The sequence below is a fragment of the Lepidochelys kempii genome, chromosome 4 (genome assembly GCF_965140265.1).
Source record: "Lepidochelys kempii isolate rLepKem1 chromosome 4, rLepKem1.hap2, whole genome shotgun sequence".
Lineage (NCBI taxonomy): Eukaryota > Metazoa > Chordata > Testudines > Cheloniidae > Lepidochelys > Lepidochelys kempii.
Genome location: NC_133259.1, coordinates 104,633,047 through 104,659,476, shown reverse-complemented (window position 1 = coordinate 104,659,476; position 26,430 = coordinate 104,633,047).

Genomic DNA, 26,430 nt, shown 5'->3' with positions numbered 1-26,430 from the left:
CTTCTTGTAAGAAAACTGAATGCTTTTTCATTGTTCTCAGATCCAAGGGTTTGGGTCTGTGGTCACCTATGCAAATTGGTGAGGCTTTTTACCAAACCTTGTCCAGGAAGTGGGGTGCAAGGTTTTGGGAAGTATTTGGGGGGAAAGACATTTCGAAACAGCTCTTCCCCAGTAACCAGTATTTGTTTGGTGGTGGTAGCGGCCAATCCAAGGACAAAGGGTGGAATATTTTGTACCTTGGGTAAGTTTTGACCTAAGCTGGTAAAGATAAGCTTAGGAGGTTTTCATGCAGGTCCCCACATCTGTACCCTAGCGTTCAGAATGGGGGAGGAACCTTGACACAGGGACATTTGCTGAAGTGAGTGGGATCTGATCTTGCATGATGCTGAGGACATCCTGGAAAATCATGAATGCCCTTAATTCTGATTGCTCAGTACCTCACAGGATTGGTCCCATAGCGGAGACATATGCAGCATCCTCCATGTTATGATTTCAGCTGAGAATGGCTGGCAGTTCATGCAATTATATAGTAAAACCAGACCCCATTAGCAGTTATACCCAGCAGATGTCTATCTGTATAAGCACAAAGTAGTCTGCCTAGACATTCCTAACTAAACTGTAAAATGGCCTTGTGTCTTCTCGTTCCACCAGTTTTATGGGAAGTTCTGTGTATAATGTCCTGTGAATGTAAATGCTTTCTCCTGTTTTATGCACAGTGAAATGATACACTCCAGCCTCAGATTCTGCTGATGTTTTGTTCCTTTTAAAGTAAAAATCTTACATATACACATGTGCCTGATTCTAGTCTCATGATGGTGTCTTCAGTGGAGTTGCTCTGTTTTACACTAGCGTAAGATCATAACCTGGCCCATGTGTATTTTTAAAAGCTATTTACCCCAGAATATAACCCAGTGAAGATACATCTGTGCCTGTTTGACATTTGGTTTTAAATGCTAATACCTCTGGTTATGCAGAAGAAGCAGAATTACATGTCCTTTGTTTGTTACCAGCGCTGAACTACTGCAGAAACTGCCTTGCTTTGGCTGTGAAGTGAGAAGGTTTGTGATATAACAGATGATCAAACAAGAGATTATTGTTTAAATGGATGCAGACAATACTGGTAGGTACTTTTATGGATAATGATTTGGCGGAGCTTGAAGTTCTCTAGAGACAGAGTGAAATAGGAGGGGAGGGAGGAAAACACAACTTATAGAACAAAGATAGTGTCTGAGCCATATGCTGCTAACTCTTTATAAACTCTCATTATTGATAATTATAGACTTTTGAAACTGAAAATGCAAGCTACTTGAGTTTCCATGTGATTTTAATCTTACTCTGTATGTGCTGGTTATGGATGAGATTGGCTTTCATGCTGGAAGAAACAGAAGCCACAATTTACATTTTGCTGATTGTGAGATTCTTTTCCGGTGACTGAGAAGAATCACTTCAGGAGCTATAAGTTAAATAAGTAGCTGGTGGGATCTGGATGGCATCTGGACACAAGGAAGATGAAGGTGCTAGAACAATAGGCTATCCCAACCATTGTACCTATTAAGAATAAACAGGCTGAGGAGGACAGCATGTCTTGACACAGTGGTATATAGTGATGGAGACTGCTCTGATGACATTGTTATGGCACTTTCATTATTTTAAGAAACTAAGGACTATTTTTTATAATTGGAAATGTAGTTTGAAGTGGTGTTTGACATGCTACTTGTGGGAAAATGGTGCTATTTTCTTACCATCCTCACCAGTTCTATGTTTTTCTTCTTTGCAATCATGCTGAGCTGATAATCACAATGTTCCCACATGCTCTCAGAAGATGTGTGCCATAACCTTGCAGTTTAAAGATTTAAAGATATTTATGGCCAAATTTTTTGAAAAAAGGAGCAATTTTCAAGGTCTTGGATGGTTGTCAAATGTGGCTGGGTCTCAGCTGCCTGTGATATAAATTAGCGAATGTAAAGTGGCTCGTCAGATACGGAGATATGTGTCTAAGTGAAACTGAACCTCAGTTATTGATTGACATAAATTGCGTTACCTTAGTCTTTCTGCTACTCCTCTGTTATACAGCAATTCCCATTTGAAAGCCACAATTATGAAACTGGACCAGAGACAATCTTTTTGCTTACAATAGATGACTCCAAGTTAGCACCGAAATGACATTGTTGTACCTTTGTACACAAATTTGAAGCTGGATTCTCCAAGAGAAGATTTAGCTAATTGGAAATAGAACAATAAATCAGTTGAGTTTAAAATAGTAGTTTAGAGTGACATTTTGAATCCAGAATGAATTCACAATATTTTTTATGGGTTCTATATATTTTGGTAGAAATTTCGAAAGGTATTTAGAATATTTTGCCTACAGATTACTAGTTATGTAGTAAAGGGACTTTAGGAAAATTGTGCATCTCTTCAGCTCTCTACTAATCATCCAATGCATCTCTGTGTGGATTTATCTACAGCAAAGTACCATAGGAATGGAGATTATCTATGGCTCTTAGAGGTATGATAACAAGCGATCTAAAGAATATGGAACTCAGGACCTATGCCAACTACTAAATGATTACAGGAAGATCCTTAATTTATTAAACCTATATGGACTCTCTTCACCTGATATTTGAAATAGGAACATATGCCTATGTTCAGAAAACTATTAGAAGATGCATACCCAGGAATGGTGGGGGTGATGGGGAGGTAATCCCAAACCAAGGGATTACTTGAAGTAATTAAACTCATGTCTCACTGCAAAGCACTGAGTGAACAGGGAGGATATTTGCATACAGTATGTGGAATGAAGGTTACAGGGGAAATATTTCTGTGTTTTCTTACCCCATATTTTCATGGATAATCCTGCTGTTTTCTCATCAGTTTTACTAAAAAGTGGTTCCTGGAGATGGGCCTTAATCTAATCCTTCCCTTCCCTCACCTTCTGAACATTGGGAGGGTTGGAAGCTACACCCAGATATGGGTTTTGCATGGACCTGGTTTAATAGGAAAAATTGTGTTTGCAAACATGTTTTCTAAATCTGATATATAATTTGATCTAGACATGCTTGCACCCCCTTTTATTTACTTTTCCATTTGGTTTTCTTGAATACTTGAGAGGTTGCTTTTATTTGTACAAATATGGGTGCTCCTGCATTGAGAATATTTCACCTGCTCACCGACTGACTTTTGGAGTGAGAATGATGGGACTCAGGAAGAGACCTGTAGAGTTACTATATATGGCATAGGCCTGTCAATGTGACAAGAAAGCTTTGTTCCCTGAAAGCCCAAATTAGAGACTTGGCACTAGCACAGCTAATAGGACAAAATAGAAAAGAGTTCCTGAATGTACCCATTGCAAATAGCACTGTGAACTTGTAGGTGATTATTGACTGTGGTGTATATAAAATGGACACTGATAGATTCAATCGATTGACTGGGCAGATATGAAACAATGTGTGTTATGTTGCATGAGTAATGGGGAAAATACAGAGCACCTCTCCAGAACATTCTGACCAAAGCACGGGTACCCGGGTAGTTAAAGAGTAGTTGAATCTCATTCCTATAATGTGTTTGCCAAATTAAATGAGAATGTCTATGTAATGCTATTGGGTAGCTGACATTATATTTAGTTACTTTTTTTGCCAACCTATTTCATAACATTTTGCTGGTGTCTCACATTACCTCTAGGTAATGAATAAGTTTTCACTACATTTACATGCTTACAGAGAAGATACTGGTCTCAGAAATCAAAGGTTTTGCACTGGTATAAATCAGAGTATAATTTGATGCATTGTAAGTGCTCACAGACTGCCTTAAGGTTGGGAACTTAGAAGGTTCCTGAGGGCTCCAAAAATGATAAGCTTTGTAGCTGACTTTAGGAAGACTGACAGTCAGTCTCTCTTTTACTTATAATTTTGTAATCTGTGAAATGTTATTTTGGTTATTAGCAGGTGGCAGAGTGAGATCAGAAGGCTGCTAAATAACACAAAATAGGAAGCTTAGAATGAGAAACTTAATTCTGAAAGTAAATTTCACATCAGTTTAAAAAAATAGCTTACTGTCTTGCTCTGAATTGTCTGCAGCTATGCAGATGCTGCAGTGCTGGAAAATAAGTGGGAAAATGAAATAAAATCAAATACTTTAACAGGTAAAATCACTGGGCTGGATTCTGATCTCAGTTACATCAGTGCAAACCAGGGGTAAATCTATCAAAATAGAAAGAATTAAACTAATTTACAATGGGTGTGAGACCAGATTAAGGTTCACCGTATTTAATGTATTTCATTGTGTCAGCAGATTTGTTCAAACTTTGGTGTCAGACTCAGTGTATACAGTTCATTTAAATCAGATACAAATCTTAATATGAACAATGTGCTGTAAATAGGTCATCCTGACAAGTATTATATTCGATGGAGATTAAACTCAGTATCATCTGCAAGCAAAGTAAAACAAAAGTGATAATTTTTGCCAATGTTACAGTGGTGACACCATAAGTCCAATATGACACAAGAGGAAAGACATCCAATTAGGAGACTGTGTTAACAGGTTCATAGAATTTTTGTCTCCAGATTTAAATTACAAAAATATTGTTTCACTATCTAAAAATCTTACTTTTATTAAAGCCATCAGCCTGTCTGTTGGTCTCCTGCTTCATTTATTTGAAATCAATATTGTATCATATTATTTGAACACACTAAAACAAAAGGGTAATTTTTACAAACTGTCATTCAGAAACGTAAAAATTGGTTATTTTCTGTGTTGAAACAGCCAGGAAAGACTCATGAGAGTTTACTATTGCACTCCCAGACTGATAGTAAAAGTTTAAGTTTATGGTGTCCCCATAAAATGCATGATTGAGTACAGTGGAATTTGTATAGTATTACTAGTTTATCATTTTCTGTCTGATAGCAAATTTGATGACACTTGATCTTTAACCCACAATCTGGTGTCTGATGTGTCTGTCTTTATTTTTTCTATGTTACCTTTATAGACCAAGAAAAACAATAAGAAGACTGAGGTCTGGAAGCAAGACACCAAAGTGATGAAAATGAACATCCCTTGTGCAGCTGGATTTGTGCATAGTGTTATCATAGCCATCCTCATTTCCTACTTAATTCCTAATCCATTTACTTTAATAAATAAAATGACAGGTTTTCCTTTTGCAGGCTTCTTCATTTCCAGCTTGGATCTCTAAATGACTGGTACCATTGCTTTTAGAGGAATTAGAAAGTAGGTATTTTGGGTGGGATTCCCCAGGGGGACTTAAATGCCTAACCGCCACTTTTGGTATCAAAGTCCAAAATTTAGGTGCCACTGGCATTAACCATGTCCCTGGTCAGCTGCCTCCTAACTGTGTAGGTGCCTAACATCCCTAGGTGCCTAAGTCTCCACCATTCAAGTCCCCATGGTGTCTAAATTTCAGCACGTGGACTTGTGCAGAGTTGCCAAAGTCCTGATACTGCCCAGAGTATGGGCACCTAACTCAAGCCTAGAGTAAGAGAGTGAGAATGACTCTATAGCCCATTGGTTAGGGCACTCCTAGCAGAAGGGTGAGACCCATTCCTGCTGCTCCAATGAATACTTAATTAATTTTATACAAGTGGCTTAGACTCTGAGCTAGAGGAAGGTAAATTGCAGCATCCACCTGTATTGTTCCCCATACTTATGCCTTTTTTTTAAGCATCATATATGGCTGATAGCAATTTCAAAGCAAAGCACAGACTAGAATAGTCTGAATTTGAAAAGGTAGGATCATGCTAATTGGATAAAATTTCCAAAAGTGTCTAAGTCTAATTTCAAAAGTGACTTAGCCCCATGTGCCCAAGTAACATTTGAAAATGGCATTCAGAAGGCTAAGTCACTGAGGTACTTTTGAAAATTTACCCATTGTGGTCACAGCATTTACAGATAATGTGCCTATGTGACCCACATGCTTTCTACCGCACCATTTGACATTTTCTTCCAAAGCAACTGAGAGAAGCAGCAGTGAGGAGACATGGGTTTTAGTTGGAATTCTGTGTCTCTGCACGTGTACAGAATGCATAGCAGGGCAAGTTAGAATGGCCCAGAAACATCCAGAATTAGGGTGTGGCAGTTACTGTACATGCTCACTAGCTGTTTCTGAAGTTGCATAGGAAGTTTTCATTGTGGGTAACCCTTGTGGCAGCTCACACCCAGTCACCCTATGAAAGCTGAATCAATCAGTGCGGGATAGTGGTGGTGGAGGATGTTTATAAGTACAGGAGTTAAAGACGACTAAGTGGCTGATCCATGCAGGATCACGTGATGTGTATGCTGTGAGGATTGGTGCTCAATACCGGTATCACTTCGGATACAGGCTGCAAATTTCTGTTACACCAGCAACTGAAAGGACCAGTCAACTATTAACTCAAGGGCTGAAATGCTCATTGTTATGGATCCCTAGACTGTGTGCACTGAATGATTATTTTTGTAAGAAACTTTATGGTATGCTTTCTTTGAAGTTTACTAGGAACTATTAACACCTATTTGTCAGACTTTTGCATACAATAGCCTTGACATTTAACTCTACGTAGTGCTTTCCTGAAAAGACAGAATCCTGAACTGTGTTTCAGCAAAGAGTTTCCCTGAGGTGCAGGAAGAAGGCAAATGTAATGGCATTATATATAATATTGCCTCAGCATCTCATCTACCTTGTTCTACCTGATTTGTATGGGCTGGATGAATGGACTATAAGATGGATAGAAAGTTGGCTAGATTGTTGGGCTCAATGGGTAGTGATCAATGGCTCCATGTCTAGTTGGCAGCCGGTATCAAGTGGAGTGCCCCAAGGGTCGGTCCTGGGGCCGGTTTTGTTCAATATCTTCATAAATTATCTGGAGGATGGTGTGGATTGCACCCTCAGCAAGTTTGCAGATGACACTAAACTGGGAGGAGAGGTAGATACGCTGGAGGGTGGGGATAGGATACAGAGGGCCCTAGACAAATTAGAGGATTGGGCCAAAAGAATCTGATGAGGTTCAACAAGGACAAGTGCAGAGTCCTGCACTTGGGACGGAAGAATCCAATGCATCGCTACAGACTAGGGACCGAATGGCTCGGCAGCAGTTCGGGAGAAAAGGACTTAGGGGTTACAGTGGACGAGAAGCTGGATATGAGTCAACAGTGTGCCCTTGTTGCCAAGAAGAGCAATGGCATTTTGGGATGTATAAGTAGGGGCATTGCCAGCAGATGAAGGGACGTGATTGTTCCCCTCTATTCGACATTGGTGAGGCCTCATCTGGAGTACTGTGTCCAGTTTTGGGCCCCACACTACAAAAAGGATGTGGAAAAACTGGAAAGAGTCCAGCGGAGGGCAACAAAAATGATTAGGGGACTGCAACACATGACTTATGAGAAGAGGCTGAGGGAACTGGGATTGTTTAGTCTGCGGAAGAGAAGGATGAGGGGGGATTTGATAGCTGCTTTCAACTTCCTGAAAGGGGGTTCCAAAGAGGATGGATCTAGACTGTTCTCAGTGGTAGCTGATGACAGAACAAGGAGTAATGGTCTCAAGTTGCAGTGGGGGAGGTTTAGGTTGGATATTAGGAAAAACTTTTTCACTGTTTCAGGTGAAACACTGGAATGCGTTACCTAGGGAGGTGGTGGAATCTCCTTCCTTACATGTTTTTAAGGTCAGGCTTGACAAAGCCCTGGCTGGGATGATTTAGTTGGGGATTGGTCCTGCTTTGAGCAGGGGGTTGGACTAGATGACCTCCTGAGGTCCCTTCCAACCCTGATATTCTATGATTCTATGATTTTGCAACCCCCCACTCAAGTGAGTATAGCCCTGCCTCTGTGAGGAAGGATTACTTATTTGAAGAAAAGTGTGCATAACTGGATCTAATATACCATAACTAGAACTGAGTTATTGAGGATAACCGAGGAGTACAATTAGAACCCTTTCTAGATGCTCCACATAATTTTGTCAGTTGTTCACAAACGTCTTAAACAAAATGGTACCAACAAAATCTTAGAAGCTTGATGGATAATGTAATTTCTGATGTAATGTTGGGTAGTAATACTATAATCATTACAGTTCAGCTCACTTTTCTAGTGACATGAAGGAAATCCATTCACTAATAATTAAATTCTGTCAGGACACTGATTGTGCTTTCATGGTTATTTCTGTAGTATTTACCATAACGACCCAACCTATATTAATACTATTTTAAGTAAGAGGAAAAATTGACCTTGGTCTCACAACTCAAGTTTAAGTAATTTGTCAGGAGTCCAGAGTTCCTTGCATGAAATGAGGACTTTAGCTTCTTCCATTATGTCGATCCTTTAATCTTGCACAAATATGCACAGATGAGACAAAAAAAAATTAAAATAAAACCCAGAAAGGAAGGAGAGAAGCAAAATCTGACCCAAAGTTTACCTTTCAGTGCTCGATACAGTCAGACTGCTGAATGAAATTGCACTAATAGTGCTGTCTACAGGGAAATCAAAATATGGTTGACATGTAGCTTAGTACTTTTTAGAGTTTGACAGCAGAGGTATAGTAAATAATTACCACCATTTGGATTTGATAAAAAAAACTAGCATATTTTCTTAAAGAAATTTGTCACAGGGTCTGGTGCAGCTATAAACTTAAATAGTAAATCAAATAAGAAAAGATGACAGGTGGTTTGCATGGTACAGAAACATAAGAAACATCCGTCCTTTGCACAGCACATCTGAATAGATTACAAAATGGAATTTAATTCAGGACAGACCCCAGGGAGGGTATACCACCTGCCCTCCTCTCAAGAAGAGACATCTGTCTTATACATTAATCAGTGGGAATTAATAATGTTTTGTCACATAGCAATAAGCTAGTACATTCTTCATTTCCAAAAGTAGGAAAACTTCTTGATGGAATGTGCCAGCTACAGACTAAATCATATATCCTAATAATAGATAGCATATTTTATCTCTAAGATAACTTTAACTAATTAGTCCTCATTATGTTGCTTTAAAATGGTGATGATCATAATCATTTACCACCCCCATCACATTAAAGATAGGGAAATTGATGAATAGATGCTAAGAACCTGATTTTAAAAGGTTTTTAGGCAAACATAAATATGCTCCAATGGTATTTATGGACTTTTTGTGTTTGCTTGCGTTAATGTTCTAGTTGACAAGTTTACTAGGAAGACTGTTTGGAAAAAATGACACATTTAAATGCATGAATATTTGCAGAAGACACATTTCCAATTCATAGTTGCAAGTATTCATACCAAAAATCTGATTTGCACTAATCCTGTCAAGGGACAGAAACACACCATGTGACCTGTGTGTGCAATCAAAATGATTGAATACAGCTTGAATTTCTAATACTGAACATTTTCGATAAACTGCTCACTATGAATTATTTGCTCATTTTAACAATGTAGAAGGATAAACATTTTGGGCATGCTAAGAGAGTAATTTGAATAATTAATAAATCAAGAAAATCATAAGCGGTTTAAACAATTCTTGGATGCAACAAGTGCCTCAGCATGTTGAATTGTCTGCTCACTATGAATTATTTGCTCATTTTAACAATGCACCAGGGTAAACATTTTGGGCATGCTAAAAGCTGTCAACCAGAAATTAAAAATGGAAGAAAACATATTAGGTCATCTAGATTCTTAAGGTCAAATTCACAGCTTGTTAAAGCTTGCGTAATGCTATTGACATCAACTCCCATTGCTTTCAGTAATAACTGTGGGTATTCAGCACCTCTGAAAACAGCTTACACTGCATATATACAATTTTTTATGTTTGATCATAATTTTGAAACTATATCCCCCAAATTTTGAGTGGTTAGTGTTGGTCTATTGAATAATGCCAGGAAATAATACATCATTTCACTTCAGAATTTCTGCACTTCTAATGTGAAGCAAATTTACTCATTTGCAACTAAATCCGAGCATAATGTTGCTTGCACCTTTTAAAGATGCAAATTAATCAGAGGCAGGCATCAAAACAGCAGATTCTGCTGAATGCATTTGCAAAAGTGTAAATTACCAAGTTGGTTTCAATTCTGGGTTGACTATTCTAATTAACAATGAGTTCAGTGAGAAGGTGGCACGAAGGAAGAATACTTTGCAGACACTATCAATAACTGAAAGGGAATTTCAAATACTTTGGGTAACACTTTACCAGGAATCAGATATAAGTTCTAATGGTAAAAGTTACACTTCTAAACCTCTGCCCACCATGCTCAGAATTGTGCGTCTTATTCATGATAAAAGACTATATTGCCATTGCAATTTCCTTGATGACAGTCCCAAGAAATGAATTTAAGGAAGTGTTAACACACTTTTTAAATGCATAATTTACCATTATTTTGCACTTGTTCAATATTTTCCTCCCTCTGATTTGTTATGGAAAGGTGCTTAAGTCAGACTAAACACACGGAAGAATCAAATATTCACCCACTGGTGTTTTGGAAAATTAAAAATATTTATTTAAATATCTGAACAGTATGAGTCAGTCACCGCTGCACTACAGCAACAGTAACAGAGACAATGAAGAGGAGAAATCATGTACACATCTGTTGAGTTCCAAGGGGAAAATGTGGTTACCATGGCAAATGCTACATTACACTCATGCAAGTGCTGGAGTAGATTAAATAGCTAAATAAACCTGCAAGTTTTCTTTTGTTTCTTTGTTCAGAACTGCAGCTAAATGTGTTATGATTACTTAATCAAAGGAGTGTCAAGATGCAGTTTCATCTACTGTAACATTAACTGACATCTTAGTTTGCATGTAATTTAATCATCATGCACCAATTGACGCGTAAAATAATGTTATGAAAAAAATATTAGTTTATAGTTTGTGTGGTGGCCATTAGGCCAAATATATAAAGTATCCAGAAGAACTGACGAGTTACATTACTACAGTGCTTTGAGAACTCAAATGAGATCTGGGTCTCCTCCTGCTAGGAATTGTATAAACACTTAGTAAGAGAAAGTAGGTTTCCCAAAAGCTATCTATTATCTGCACAGAGGAGACAGAGTATTTTAAATATAGGAAGCTGAGGTAATGAGAGTTTAAGGGACTTTTCTAAGTTCACACAGGAAGTTTGTGGGAGAGCCAGGAATGAAACTCCTCTTCTGAACCCCGATGCAGTAATTTAACCATAAGACTCTCCTCAAATATCTTCTATCTAATCTTTTAAATAATTACTAATAATTATAGTTAATACAGAACCAGAAATCTATGTGTCATTTAACCATCCAGATAGACATGTTCTTTGTCTTGCAGCAATTGCAGTCTGATGGCCTGATCTTGAGATACAATTCACCTGCAGTTCACATTTCAGTCATCTAACATTCTACTCACATTTGGTTGCAAGCAACTAAAATTGCTTTTTGTTGCCAGTGCAGAAATACAGTAATTCTGAGGTTTGATAATTTATTATGCCCTTCCATTTTTAATTAATCAAAACTTTAACTACCTCAAATGTGGGGGGATTTTGTGAGAAGAATTGTTTTTAAAAAAATAGGGGTTGTCATGTATAACACTATTGCATGAATACAATATGCACCTGAACAAAACAAAACGTCTCTTTGAACAGTTTAGAGAGTGAGCTCTCTTAACATCTAATGAGAAAAATTATAGAGTACATTGACTTCAGTTGGAATTGCAAATGTTCTGTATCTCTCCAATTAGGGCCCTCTGACAGACAAGACAAGACATGGGATTACGATTCAGATATGGGAAGATTTGGAGAGATTATTGCTGAGGACAAGTAAGGAGGAAGACATTTGTTTCAAAGAAGTATTTGAAGGAGGAAAGTGAAGGTGGTTGATGGGCAAGGATGAGCAGAATCCTCCAAGTATAGTTGTTGCAAGTAAAGAATGAGAGAAGAAGATGAAGGAAGGAAAGGAAAATAGATAAAGACACGGTGAAATTATGTAGCGCTTGAAGATAAGGATGAGAGGAGTTAGAATATGATGCATTAAAAGACAAGAAGAGAATGAAGGGCTTCAAGGATGAGGTTATTATGTTGGAGAGGAAGCAAAGGAAGATGAATCTATTGGTGGCTAGGGAGAATAAGAGTTATGGAGTGAAGAAGATTATACTAATCAGGCTGAAAGATGACAAGGGTTTAAGCAATGGAGATGTTAAGAAAATAAGATATTTTGGTTAGATTGTAGAAGGAGAAACTGGATAGTTTAGTGACAGCTTGAAGGTGGGGGCCTGGGAAGGGGTTGCGTTTTAGGAGACAGGTTCAGATGTAGGAGGCAGATAGTAATAGACCTTAGAGTTTTAGATTGGGGTGAGGAAAGAGAGTCTGCATCTACAGCAGGGAGAAGGTGCATACACTGCTAAAGGGGTGAGAGAGGTGCAATATTCTCTCTGGATAAAATCAGTTTTCTTTTTGCAAAAAAGTGACAAGACCCTGAGAAGAGGAAAAGGCAGTGGGTGTAAGTGTGTGTCAAGGTTCCTCCCCCACTCTGAACTCTAGGGTACAGATGTGGGGACCTGCATGAAAACCTCCTAAGCTTATCTTTACCAGCTTAGGTTAAAACTTCCCCTAGGTACAAATTAATTTTATCCTTTGTCCTTGGAATATCCACTGCCACCACCAAACTCTAACTGGGTTTACTGGGAAACGTAGTTTGGACATGTCTTTCCCCCCAAATACTTCCCAAAACCTTGCACCCCACTTCCTGGGAAAGGTTTGGTAAAAATCCTCACCAATTTGCATAGGTGACCACAGACCCAAACCCTTGGATCTGAGAACAATGAAAAAGCATTCAGTTTTCTTACAAGAAGACTTTTAAGAGAAGTAGAAGTAAACAGAAATAAACGAATCACCTCTGTAAAATCAGGATGGTAGATACCTTACAGGGTAATTAGATTCAAAACATAGAGAATCCCTCTCGGCAAAACCTTAAGTTACAAAAAAGATACACAGACAGAAATAGTCATTCTATTCAGCACAATTCTTTTCTCAGCCATTTAAAGAAATCATAATCTAACGCATACCTAGCTAGATTACTTACTAAAAGTTCTAAGACTCCATTCCTGGTCTATCCCCGGCAAAAGCAGCATACCGACAGACACAGACCCTTTGTTTCTCTCCCTCCTCCCAGCTTTTGAAAGTATCTTGTCTCCTCATTGGTCATTTTGGTCAGGTGCCAGCGAGGTTACCTTTAGCTTCTTAACCCTTTACAGGTGAGAGGAGTTTTCCTCTGGCCAGGAGGGATTTTAAAGGGGTTTACCCTTCCCTTTATATTTATGACACGCCCCCCAAATCTCAGCTAGGGTGAAACACTGGCTGGGATTTCTTCCTGGAGCTCTAGGAAAAACAGAGTTAATAAGACACATGCATCTCTAAATATACTACCAAGTACATAAAGACTAACAATATTTTCCACATCTCAAGGACGATTTTAACCAGTTGATTGTGGGAAACTTTCATGGGAGAGTGCATCAGCCACTTTGTTAGAAGCTCCTGAGATGTGTTGGATGTCGAAATCAAAATCTTGGAGAGCTAAACTCCACCGAAGAAGTTTTTTGTTAGTTTCTTTGACGGTGTGAAGCCACTTCAGTGCAGCATGGTCGGTTTTCAGGTGGAAACGCCGTCCCCAAACATATGGGCATAGCTTTTCCAGAGCGTAGATAATGGCGTAACATTCTTTTTCATTGACTGAGCAGTTGCTTTCCCTTTCAGACAGTTTTTTGCTGAGAAACACTACAGGGTGGAATTCTTGATCAGGTCCTTTCTGCATTAAAACTGCTCCCACACCACGCTCGGACGCATCTGTGTTTACTACGAACGGTTTGTCAAAGTCTGGGGCCCTTAGTACAGGGTCAGACATGAGTGTCGCTTTAAGCTTGTTAAAGGCCTTCTGACACTTTTCGGTCCACTGAACGGCATTTGGCTGTTTCTTTTTGGTTAGGTCTGTCAGTGGGGCGGCGATTTGGCTGTATTGCGGTACAAATTGTCTGTAATAACCGGCCAAGCCTAAGAAGGATGGAACCTGTTTCTTTGACTTCGGGACAGGCCACTTTTGGATAGCATCCACTTTGGCCTGTAGGGGGCTGATAGTTCCTTGACCCACCTGGTGTCCAAGGTAAGTCACTCTGTTTAGGCCTATTTGACACTTCTTAGCCTTAACAGTTAGTCCTGCCTCCCTTATGCGCTCAAGGACTTTTTGTAGATGTTCCAGGTGGTCTGCCCAGGAATGCGAAAATATGGCCACATCGTCAAGGTAGGCGGCTGCATATTCTCCTAATCCCACTAGGAGATCATCTACAAGTCTTTGGAAGGTGGCGGGTGCATTTCGCAGCCCGAAAGGGAGTACATTAAATTCATACAGCCCGAGATGTGTGGTGAAGGCTGACCTTTCCTTGGCAGATTCATCTAGCGGTATCTGCCAGTACCCCTTGGTTAAGTCTAAGGTAGAGATGAACTGGGCCCATCCCAGTTTCTCTAATAGTTCATCTGTGCATGGCATTGGATAGTTGTCTGGGCGAGTTACAGCATTTAGCTTACGGTAGTCCACGCAAAAACATATTTCCCCATCTGGTTTGGGAACTAGAACCACTGGAGATGCCCATGCACTTCCAGAGGGGCAGATTACACCCATCTGTAACATATCCTGGACCTCCTGGTCTATAGCAGTTTTAGCTTGAGGAGACACCCGGTAAAGTTGTACTTTAATTGGGCGAGCATTACCTGTGTCAATGGAGTAGTATGCCCGTTCAGTCAGTCCTGGGGTGGCTGAGAACGTTGGCGCTTACCTAGTGCACAGCTCCTTATCTGCTGTCACCGCATACGCCCAAGGGTCATGGAGAGGTTCACCTCTTCCACACCACCAGCACTTTTCCCTTCGTAGTAGACATCCTCAGGCCACTCAGTGTCATCTCCTCCCTGGGCTGTAAACTGACAAACCTTTAATTCTCTGGAATAGTAGGGCTTTAGAGAATTAATATGGTACACCTTAGGCTTTTGGTTGGAGGTGGGGAATGCTATGAGATATTTAACAGCTCCCAGGCGCTGCTGGACCGTGAATGGCCCTTCCCATGATGCTTCCATTTTATGGGCCTGGAGCGCCTTTAAGACCATGACCTGGTCCCCTACTTTGAAGGAACGCTCTCTGGCATGTTTATAATACCAAGCTTTTTGCTCTTTTTGAGCATCCTGTAAGTTTTCTTTAGCAAGGGCTAAAGAGGTTCGGAGGGTGTTTTGTAGGTTGGTTACAAAGTCCAGAATGTTAGTTCCTGGAGAAGGTGTAAATCCCTCCCATTGCTGCTTCACCAACTGTAATGGCTCCTTAACCTCACGGCCATATACAAGTTCAAATGGGGAAAACCCTAAACTGGAGTGTGGTACAGCTCTGTAGGCAAAGAGCAACTGCTGCAACACTAGGTCCCAATCATTGGAGTGCTCATTTACGAATTTACGTATCATGGCCCCCAAAGTTCCATTAAACTTCTCCACCATGCCATTTGTTTGATGATGGTAAGGGGTGGCAACCAAATGATTTACCCCATGAGCTTCCCAAAGGTTTTCCATAGTTCTTGCCAGGAAATTAGTCCCTGCATCTGTGAGGATGTCGGAGGGCCAACCTACCCTGGCAAAAATGTCTGCTAGTGCCTGGCACACACTTTTAGCCCTGGTGTTGCTTAGAGCTACTGCTTCCGGCCAGCAGGTGGCAAAATCCATGAAAGTCAGTATGTACTGCTTTCCTCTGGGTGTCTTTTTCGGAAAAGAACCCAGAATATCCACAGCTACTCGCTGAAATGGAACTTCAATGATGGGGAGTGGCTGGAGAGGGGCTTTGACCTGGTCTTGAGGTTTTCCCACTCTTTGGCATACTTCACAAGACCGGACATAGGTAGAAACATCCTTGCCCATTCCCTCCCAGTGGAATGACTCCCCCAGATGGTCTTTGGTCCTGTTCACCCCAGCATGGCCACTAGGGTGATCATGGGCTAAGCTCAAGAGCTTGGCCTGGTATTTAGTTGGAACTACCAACTGTCTCTGAGGATGCCAGTCTTCCTGGTGTCCACCAGAAAGAGTTTCCTTGTGTAAAAGTCCTCTTTCTACAACAAACCTGGATCGATTAGAAGAGCTGAGAGGTGGTGGGTTGCTCCGTGCCGCCGTCCAAGCTCTCTGGAGGCTTTCATCTGCTTCCTGTTTGGTCTGGAACTGTTCCCTTGATGCTGGAGAAATCAGTTCCTCATTGGATTGTGGACCTATGGTTGGTCCCTCTGGAAGCGATGTAGGGGATAGGGCTGTTTCTGTTGACTGTGAACAGCTTTCCGCTGGTGTACTATGTTGGGATTCAGGCTCCAGCTGAGCCTCTTGTGTAGGGTTATGGGCTGCTGCCAGTTCAGGTTCGGCGGGGCCCTCTGGTGTTGAGGTTGCAAGTACTGGATTCAGTGCTGGCAAATGGTCTGGTGCTGCTTGTTCCACTGGTTCCGGTTCTGGGACTGGTTTCGTCTGGGTCTCTGGGACTGGATCCACTACTGCTTTTGCAGACATTGGCCTGGGTTCCGGGTCCATCACCTCTGACTGGGTCCTGATAGAAGTTTCCGGAACAGAGCTAGGCCTCACGGCTTGTTTAGCCTGGCTATGGGTGACCATTCCCACCCTCTTGGCCCGCTTCACATGATTGGCCAAGTCTTCCCCCAACAGCATGGGGATGGGATAATCATCATAGACTGCAAAAGTCCACGTTCCTGACCAGCCCTGGTACTGGACAGGCAACTTGGCTGTGGGCAAATTGAAAGAGTTGGACTTGAAGGGTTGAATCGTCACTTGGATCTCTGAGTTTCCCTCCGCTCCAAGGGTATCTGGGAAGTATCTGGGCCTGCGGACCTCTGGTGTGATTCTGGTGCAATGAACTGTAATCTGTTGGGGTTCTTGGGGCAGTTGGCCTTTACATGCCCCAGCTCATTACATTTAAAACATCGTCCAGCTGACGGGTCACTGGGGCGAGGTGGGTTGCTGGAGAATGGGGTGGTGGGACGATAAGGTGTCTGGAGGGTTCTTTGGGAGGTAGGTGGGGCTTTGGGGGGGCCCCCGGTAATAGGGTGTGGTCTGGGGTTGTCCCTTCTGGTCTCCGCTCCCACTGCGACCAGTTTTCTTCTTCTCGGCCACCTCCACCCATCTGGCTCCAATCTCTCCTGCCTCGATTACAGTTTTGGGCTTCCCATCTAGGATTTATCTTTCTATTTCCTCAGGAACCCCCTCTAAGAATTGTTCCATTTGCATTAGGAAGGGCAAATTTACTGGAGATTCAACACTTGCTCCTGATATCCAGGCATCCCAATGGTTCACAATGTGGTAGGCATGTTGGGTAAATGACACATCTGGTTTCCACCTTAGGGCTCTGAACCTCCGACGAGACTGCTCGGGTGTTATCCCCATTCTGACTCTCGCCTTGGATTTAAACAGTTCATACTTGTTCATGTGTTCTTTAGGCATTTCAGCTGCCACCTCAGCTAAGGGTCCACTGAGCTGCGGCCTCAGCTCTACCATGTATTGGTCAGTAGAGATGTTGTACCCAAGGCAGGCCCTTTCAAAGTTTTCTAGGAAGGCCTCAGTATCATCGCCTGCCTTGTAGGTGGGGAATTTTCTGCGATGGGGAGTGGTACCTGGAGAAGGATTGCTAGGGTTTGTTGGTATATTCTGCTGAGCCTTTACCTTCTCCATCTCCAGTGCATGCTTCCTCTCTTTTTCCCTCTCCTCCTCCACATGCTTCCTCTCTTTTTCCTTCTCCTCCTTCTTCAGCCGCATGAGTTCTATCTGTCTTTCATGTTCCCTTTGTTTTTCCTCAGCCTGAAATCTGGCTAATTCCAGCTTTTGTCGAGCCATGGATTTTGTCATCCTAACCTCTCTGTTTTTAACTAACTTTACACCCGAGGTTTAGAAATAAACAAACAAAACTTGGCTGGAAAATTTTGCTGTGCTGGAATAGGATACCTATTCTCTGATAGTGATTGTCAGCCTACAGAAAAAGACAATTCCCTTGTCTCTGCTCTGGCCCCAAATCAAAGCAAAAAACCTCCAACTACTTGGAAACCTGCTTACCAGCAGCCCAAAGGAAAAAAAAAATCCTTTTCAAACTTGTGCTCCTTGTAAAAAAAATCAAAATCCTAAAAAAGAAAGCCCCTGCCACTTTTGTCTCCAGGCAAATGGGTAGAACACCCCCCCATTTACTTTTAGAAAAAAAAAACTTCTGGTTTACCAAGACTGTGAATTTCCCTGCAGGAGGTTAAGTACCCTGCCTCCAGGCAAAGAAAACCTACAATTCACAAAGATAATCCCTTTTTGTCTCCGCTCTAGTCCCAAAGCAGAGAAAAAACAAGCTGCTTTCAGTTTCAGCTGCTTTCTGGACCTCCTTTCCAGCAGCCCCAAAAGAAAAAAAAATCCTTTTTAAAATCTGTATTTCTAGTTCAAAAAAATCTCAAATTGATCTCAAAATGATTTCAGGTTAATCCCACCACTCTGCCACCATGTCAAGGTTCCTCCCCCACTCTGAACTCTAGGGTACAGATGTGGGGACCTGCATGAAAACCTCCTAAGCTTACTTTTACCAGCTTAGGTTAAAACTTCCCTGAGGTACAAATTAATTTTATCCTTTGTTCTTGGAATATCCACTGCCACCACCAAACTCTAACTGGGTTTATTGGGAAATGTAGTTTGGACACATCTTTCCCCCCAAAATCCTCCCAACCCTTGCACCCCACTTCCTGGGAAAGGTTTGGTAAAAATCCTCACCAATTTGCATAGGTGACCACAGACCCAAACCCTTGGATCTGAGAACAATGAAAAAAGCATTCAGTTTTCTTACAAGAAGACTTTTAAGAGAAGTAGAAGTAAATAGAAATAAAGGAATCACCTCTGTAAAATCAGGATGGTAGATACCTTACAGGGTAATTAGATTCAAAACATAGAGAATCCCTCTAGGCAACACCTTAAGTTACAAAAAAGACACACAGACAGAAATAGTCATTCTATTCAGCACAATTCTTTTCTCAGCCATTTAAAGAAATCATAATCTAACACATACCTAGCTAGATTACTTACTAAAGTTCTAAGACTCCATTCCTGGTCTATCCCCGGCAAAAGCAGCGTACCGACAGACCCAGACCCTTTGTTTCTCTCCCTCCTCCCAGCTTTTGAAAGTATCTTGTCTCCTCATTGAACATTTTGGTCAGGTGCCAGCGAGGTTACCTTTAGCTTCTTAACCCTTTACAGGATTTTTCCTCTGGCCAGGAAGGTTTTTAAAGGGGTTTACCCTTCCCTTTATATTTATGACAGTGTGACTTCCCAAGATACAGAGAAAAGGATGCTGTACTTAAATACAGAAAACAGTCCCTCACACACAGTTTAAAATAAATGGTAAATAGTGTTTTACTAGAAAAGTCGATGGCATAGAGAACTGATACTTATTGTATCAGCAATGAGGGTAAGGGAATATTTAAAATTCTTCCACCCCTTCGGAATTCTTTTTGGATGAAAAGATAAGTATGTTTGCTGATGTAAAATCAGCAAGATGGTAACGGTCATGTCCAGGATAGATTTAACCCGATAGGGTGAGGGTGCTGTGTATCTGTGTTCTATGTCTTGGTGGGCATTTTTTTTCTTCCTAGAGCAATTCTGGTAGTTCCTTTGTCAGTGAGTGTTTCATTTAGCCATGCTATTGTTGATTTCTAGCTTCTATGATTTGACAACAGTTTTCATTTACTCATTTTGGCCATGATCCTGAAAGCTCAGTCCTGTGAGGGGAGCCAAATGCATCCAGGTGTAGATGTGTGCGTGGCTGTTTGCAAGATTGGGGCCCTTGGTTGCACTGGCAATGCTGTTGCTCTGATACTGCATGAAAAACACTGCATAGATAACTGTAAAACATCATCTTCCCCCCAGCCCGTTTGGGCCAGATTTTCAAAAGTGCTCAGCACCCAGAATCTCTTGCTGAAAACCAGGGGTATCTCATGGTGCTGAGTAGAGCTCGTTGGGAATTTTTTGGTTAAAGTTTTTTCATCAGAAAATGCTGATTTGTCAAAACCCAAATCTTTTTTTTAAAATGTACCAATTTCAACTAAACATTTCGCAGCAAGGTTCCTCTGATCCCAGATAGAATGGTCAAAACAAGACACTGCAAGAGCACCACTGCAGAACAGCTAATAGCCCAGGGATCAGGACACTCACCATATGAGGGGAATGAAGGGCCCATCTTATGTGAGAAGACTGGATGAGATTGGCTTGTTTATTACCAGGGAGTGTGAAGAGCTATTTAAGCTCAAAGACAATGTTGGCACAAGAACAAATGGTTATAAACTGGCCAGGAACAAATTCAGGCTGGAAATTAGAAGAAGGTTTCTAACCATCAGAGGGGTGAGGTTCTGGACCAGCTTCCCAACAAGAGTCATGGGGGCAACCAACTTAATTAGCTCTAAGAGAGAGCTGGACAAATTTATGAGTGCAGTTGTATGATGGGGTTACTCACGATGGAGGGGAGCAAGGCTAAACAACCCTACAGCTCACTTCCAGTTAGTCTTATCTTCCTAAATCTTATGCTTCAGTGTATTGCTTGGCCACTAGAAGGGATCTGGAAGGTATTTCCCCCTCAGTGTATTCTGGGAGGTGGTATTTTGTTTAGTCTCCTTTCTCCGAAGCGTCAGGGATGGCCATGGCTGGAGATGGGACATTGGGTAGAGTGGGCCAGGGCTCTGAGTTGGCACTGAACACTCACAGTCTCAGGTGCTTGCCTGGATGATTCTTGCTCACATGCTCAGGGTCGAACTGATCACCATATGAAAGGTCAGAAAGGAATTTTTCCCCAGGTCAATTTGTCAGTGACCTAGGGTGTTTTTTTTTTTGACCTTCCTTTGCAGAATGTGAGAGCAGGTCACTTGCCAGGATTATCTGGATATATCTTACTTAATAATTTTCCTGACATTGTGGGGCTTCGAACACTGGTGTACCTTGGTCCTTCCTATTCTCTGCCTGAAGCACATAATAATCTAGTCTCCTGTAGGCTGTAAGACTTTGGTCTATTTTCGGTTGTTGGGTTTAATGTCTGAATGCTGGGTGGTGTTGGTGGCCTGTGATATAAACAAGGCTAGATTAGATGACTAGGTGGTACCTTCTGGCTTTAACCTCTTGTAACTCAGGAGGTGGGAGACTCCTAGTTCAAGTCCCCACTCTGAATCAGGCAGAGCAAGAACTTGAAACTGTCTCCACCAGATCCAAGGTGAGTGCCTGACCACTGGCTATTCTGAGGTCTCACTCTCTCAGGTTTTTTTCATGGAAAGTTTGAAAAGATCTGACTTTTGTTCTGTTGCAGAATTAAAACAATTTCGGAAACCTTGAAATTTTTTACAATCCACAATTCTTGTTTTCCAGCCAGTCCTTGTTCTGACAATTTTTAATAGATTTGAGTGCATCACTTAAAGGGTATGTCTACACTACAAAATTAGTTCAATTTTATAGAAGTCAATTTTTAGAAATCGATTTTATACAGTCGATTGTGTATATCCCCACAAAGCGCATTAAGTCAGCGGAATGTGTCCTCAATACCATGGCTAGCATCGACTTACGGAGCAGTGCACTATGGGTAGCTATCCCACAGTTCCCGCAGTCTCCGCTGCCCATTGGAATTCTGGGTTAAGCTCCCAATGCCTGATGGGGCAAAATCATTGTTGCGGGTGGTTTTGAGTACATGTCGTCAATTGTCTCTCCCTCTCTCTCTGCCTTCCTCTGTGAAAGCAACAGCAGACAATCATTTTGCACCTTTTTTCCTGTGTTACCTGTGCAGACGCCATACCACGGCAAGCATGGAGCCCGCTCAGCTCACGGCTGCTGTTGTGAGCATTGTAAATACCTTATGCATTATACTGGAGTATGTGCAGAACCAGGCTAAGAGACGCCAGCACGAGGACGATTGTGATGAGGACATGGACACAGACGTTCCTGAAAGCACGGGCTGTGGCAACTGGGACATCATGGTGGCGGTGGGGCTGGCTGATACAGTGGAACGCTGATTCTGGGCCCGGCAGACAAGCACAGACTGGTGGGAACACATAGTGTTGCAGGTAAGGGATGATTCACGGTGGCTGTGAAACTTGAACTTTGTGAGTTGCTTTCCCCCGCCCTGAAGTGCAGGAATACCAAGATGAGAGCTGCCCTTACAGCTGAGAAGTGAGTGGCGATAGCCCTGTGGAAGCTTTCAATGCCTGACTGCTACCGGTCAGTTGGGAATCAATTTGGAGTGGGCAAGTCTACTGTGGGGACTGCTGTGATCCAAGTAGCCAATGCAATCGCTGACATTCTGCTATCAAGGGTAGTAACTCTGGGAAATGTGCAGGTCATATTGGATGGTTTTGTTGCAATGGGATTCCCTAACTGTGGTGGGGCAATAGACGGAACACATATCCCTATCTTGGCACTGGACCACCTTGCCAACCAGTACATAAACCACAAGGGGTACTTCTCAATGGTGCTGCAAGCACAGGTGGATCACAAGGGACGTTTCACCAATGTCAGTGCGGGATGGCCAGGAAAGGTGCATGACGCTCGCATCTTTAGGAACTCTGGGCTCTTTGAGCAGTTGCAAGAAGGGACTTACTTCCCAGACCAGAAAATTACCATTGGGGATGTTGAAATACCAATAGTTATCCTTGGGGACCCAGCCTACCCCTTGCTCCCCTGGCTGAACACAGGAAGCCTGGACAGTAGTAAGGAGCAGTTCAACTACAGGCTGAGCAAGTGCAGAATGGTGGTAGAATGTGCCTTTGGATGTTTAAAAGCTTGCTGGTGCTGTTTGCTGACTAGGTTAGGACTCAGAGCAACCAACATTCCCATTGTTATTGCTGCTTGCTGCGTGCTCCATAATATCTGTGAGAGTAAGGGGGAGACGTTTATGGCAGGGTGGGAGGTTGAGGCAAATCACCTGGTGGCCGATTTTGAGCAGCCAGACACCAGGGCGATTAGAAGAGCACAGCTAGGTGTGCTGCGCATCAGAGAGGCTTTGAAAACCAGTTTCATGACTGGCCAGGCTATGGTGTGACAGTTGTGTGTGTGCTTCTCCTTGCTGAAAACCTGCCCCCTTTGTTGATTTTAATTCCCTGTAAGCCAACCACCCTCCCCCCTTTGATCACAGCTGGCAAAGGAAATAAAGTCACTATTGTTTTGAAACAATGCATTCTTTCTTTATTAATTAAAAAAAAGTGATATAACTGACAAGGTAGCCCAGGTGGGGTGGGGTGCGGGAGGAGGGAAGGCCAAGGCAACATTGCTTATTGTAGCCACACTACAAATCAAAACTGTTTGAATGACAGCCTTCTGTTGCTTGGGCCATCCTCTGGAGTGGAGTGGCTGGGTGCCCGGAGCCTCCCCCACCCCGTGTTCTTGGGCGTCTGGGTGAGGAGGATATGGAACTTGGGGGGGAGGGCAGCGGGGGTCTGTGCTCTTGTTGGCTTTCCTGCAGCTCCAACAGACACTTCATCATGTCCGTTTGCTCTGCCATTAGCCTCAGCATCGCCTCCTGCCTCTGCTCTTTGCGCTCACTTAATGCTTTCCTGGCCTCTGCCACTGAATGCCTCCATGCATTAAGCTGTGCCCTATCAGTGCAGGAGGACTGCATGAGCTTGGAAAACATGTCATTGTGAGTGCATTTTATTCACCTTCTGATCCGCGATAACCTCAGGGATGGGGATGATAGGGGGAGCATAGAAACATATGCACTTGGGGGGAGATAAAAAGGGAGAGTAAAATTTAAGATGATACATTTCTGAGAACAAAAGGGAGACTCTTTCATAGTGAATCAAGCAATTCACAGCAAACAGCTCATGTGCTTTAGGTACAAGGTCACATTTTGCCTTTTATATTGAGTGCCTGCTGGTACGGTGGCACATCACAAATGGCTGGGCAACAGAATTTGGTTTCCAGGCAGCCATGGGAAGCCTTTTGGTATGTGTGGTTGGCTTCTTACGCCTTCATAACGTGGGAATGGTTTCAAACTGCAGCGCCATCCTTTCCCATAGCAAGCAATGCCAGTTGGGTTTCACATTTAAAAGGAGGGGCTGCGGTTTTTGAGTGGATGTGCAGCACACACCTCCTCCCACCCCACCCCATGGCTATTCTTTGGGATGATCCCTTCACCGCTCCCCCCACCACGTGGCTATTCTCTGGGATGATCCCTTTTAGCCAAGCACAAACAACCCAGCATTAACAGGGTCCTTTTACTGTTACCTTACAAAAATTCCCCTATTTCAACCAGGTGACCATGAATGATATCACTCTCCTGAGGCTAACACAGAAAGATATAGACCGAATGTTGCTTGAATGCAACAAAAACCCAGGACCATTTGCTGCCATGCTTTGTGCTGCAATGATTCTAGACCACTTGCTACTGGCTTGGCGTGGTAAAGTGTCCTACTGTGGAGGACGAAATAAGTCAGCCCTCCCCAGAAACCTTCTGCAAAAGCTTTCAGAGGACCTCCAGGAGAGCTTCATGGAGATGTCCCTGGAGGATTCCCGCTCCATCCCCAGACACATTAACAGACTTTTCCAGCAGTTGTACTGGCTACGAATCATCTCAAGTCTTCAGGACAAATCAAACATTAAACACTATTGCTTTAAAACCCTGTACTGTAGTTACAAATGTACATTCACCAGAGCTGCCTTCTGCAGCTTCAGGGTCGGGGATTCTGCCTTGGGAAGGTATTGGCTCCAGGGTGATGAAAAGGTCCTGGCTGCGGGGAGAATGGATTCACCGCTTGCCTGTTGTGCATTCTCCTCCTCCTCCTCTTCCTCTTCCTCATCCACAAAATCCTCCTCCCTGTTGTGTGAGACTCCCCCCTGGCAGGTGTCCACGGACAGTGGTGGGGTAGTGGTTGGGTCCCCCCCTACAATGCCATGCAGCTGATCATAGAAGTGGCATGTATGGGGCTCTGACAGGGAGCGACCGTTTGCCTCTTTTGTCTTTTGGTAGGCTTGCCTGAGCTCCTTAACTTTCATGCGGCTCTGCTGTGTGTCACTGTTTTAGCCTCTCTCCACCATGCCCTGTGAGATTTTTGCATATATATTAGCATTTCTTCTTTTTGAACGGAGTTCGGCCTGCACAGATTCTTCTCTCCAGACAGCAACCAGATCCAGTGTCTCCCTTTCGGTCCATGATGGAGCTCGTTTGTGATTCTGGGGGGACCTCATGGTCACCTGTGCTGCTGAGCTTGTCACGCTGACCAAACAGGAAATGAAATTCAAAATTTCCCAGGGCTTTTCCTGTGTACCTGGCTAATGCATCGGAGTTCAAAGTGCTGTCCAGAACGGTCATATTGAAACACTCTGGGATAGCTCCTGGAGGCCAATACCGTCGAATTGTGTCTGCACTACCCCAAATTCGACCCAGCAAGGTCGATTTTAGCTCTTCTCCCCTCACCGGGAAGGAGTACAGAAGTCAATTTTAAAAGCCCTTTAGGTTGACGGAACGGGGTTGGTTGTGTAGATGCATTCATTTTAAAATCGACCTAATGTGGCTAAATTCGACCTAACCCCGTAGTGTAGATCAGGGCTTAGGTGATTAATTGGGCGATTTTGGTTGCTGTGGCTTTTATAGAAAATCTGATTCTTTGTTTTTATGTCTCCCCTACTCGTCCTCCCATTGATTAATTTTGCTGTTCAATTTAGAGCTCTCAGTTACTATTTATCACTTGCAATTTTTATCTAATTAATCTTGATGATCAATAATTATGTTTTAAGGTAATTGATTGTGTACTTTATTCAAAAATTGTCTCTCTAGGGCAGAGGTGGGCAAACTACAGCCCGCAGGCCTATAATCCCGCAGCCCACGGGAGCCTCCTGCCCGGCCCCTGAGCTCCTGGTCCGGGAGGCTAGTCCCCGGCCCTTCCCCCACTGTTCCCCCTCCTCCCCAGCCTCAGCTCACTGTGCCACTGGCACAATGCTCTGGGCAGCCGGGCTGCACAGTTGCAGAGCCGTGGCCTGACCCGGTGCTCTGGGCGGTGCAGCTGTACCGGTGCTCCAGGCAGCACGTTAAAGGGGCAGGGGGAGTTGGATAGAGGGCAGGGGAGTTCGGGGTGGTGGTCAGGGGTGGGGGTGATAGGGGTCGGGGTGGTCAGAGGGTGGGGAACAGGGGGTGTTGGATGGTGCAGGAGTCCCGGGGCGGGGGCGGTCAGGGAACGGGTGGGTTGGATGGGGCAGGAGTCCCAGGGGAGCCGGATAGGAGGCGGGGGTTGGGCCACGCCAGGCTGTTTGGGGAGACACAGCCTCCCCTAACTGGCCCTCCATACAATTTTGGAAACCTGATGTGGCCCTCCGGCCAAAAAGTTTGCCCACTTCTGCTCTAGGGGGTCTTTTTTTTTTAAACCCCAGAGCTTCTTATTGATGTTTTTGGAAGTTGCTCTATTTGTAGTCTTTGTGAAAGTAGAATGAATTAAATTGAAATTATATTATAATTC